General features: G+C 67.1%; 1 protein-coding gene across 2 annotated transcripts in view; it reads right to left on the bottom strand.

Annotated features, from left to right (window-relative positions):
- KANK2 (KN motif and ankyrin repeat domains 2) overlaps positions 1 to 787 on the bottom strand; it is an 11,812-nt gene that overhangs the window by 9,082 nt on the left and 1,943 nt on the right. The window lies entirely within an intron of this gene.

Raw genomic sequence — 787 nt, 5'->3', positions numbered from 1 at the left:
GTGGGCGCCCCCCCCCCCCCCCCCCCCCCAATGAGTCATTGCCCCTCTCCCCCTTTGGCCCTGCCAGGCCCTGGTGGGGATTTTCCAGCACTGGCGCCAGGGGCTCCCAGCCACATCCCTGCCCCAGCCCAGGCAGTGCCAGCACTGGAAACTCTGACGTGGGAATTAGGGGGGAGTGAGGGGGAACCCTAGCTCCCCGGGATAGTGTATTAAGTGCATTACGGTAGCGCCTGGGGGTCCTTTATGCCAGTGCTGGGCACTGCACAAACCCAGTAGCTCCCCCCCAGCCCTGCAGTCCCCTCACCCGCAGCTCCCTGCCCACACTCCGGGTGCTCTCACTCCCTGCCCCCACCAGCCCCATGGTGCCCCTCACTCCCGACCCGCAGCCCGTATAAGGCCGGGATTTGCTCTAAAAATAAACACTTTTGCAAGCGGCGATGTGAGAACTTCCTGCCTCGGGGGAAGGGGACCCGAGCCACCCCCTGCGCCAGACCCCCAGGCTGGTCCCAATCTGGCTCCCCGAGCCCGATCTGGCTCAGGGTGCCCAGTGCCCGCCTCTGCCATGTGATGAGAGCATGGGCGCTCACCCCGGCCGGGGAAAAGCCCCAGACCCAGGCAGGAACCCAGGCATCGGGACCAAACACGAGAGCCCGCTCCCCTGCCCCAGACCCGGGAGAGAACCCAGGCAACCAGACCTCACTCCCTCCCCCCCGCAGCTGGAAGCCACTAGATTCCCCCGCCCCTCCCAGCGCTGGAGAGAACCCCGGAGTCCCGGCTGGGGGACCTC

This window comes from Alligator sinensis, unplaced genomic scaffold (assembly GCF_000455745.1).
Source record: "Alligator sinensis unplaced genomic scaffold, ASM45574v1 scaffold707_1, whole genome shotgun sequence".
NCBI classification, from domain to species: domain Eukaryota; kingdom Metazoa; phylum Chordata; order Crocodylia; family Alligatoridae; genus Alligator; species Alligator sinensis.
The sequence above is the reverse complement of the archived record's forward strand: the minus strand, read 5'-3'. Positions and strand labels throughout refer to the sequence as shown.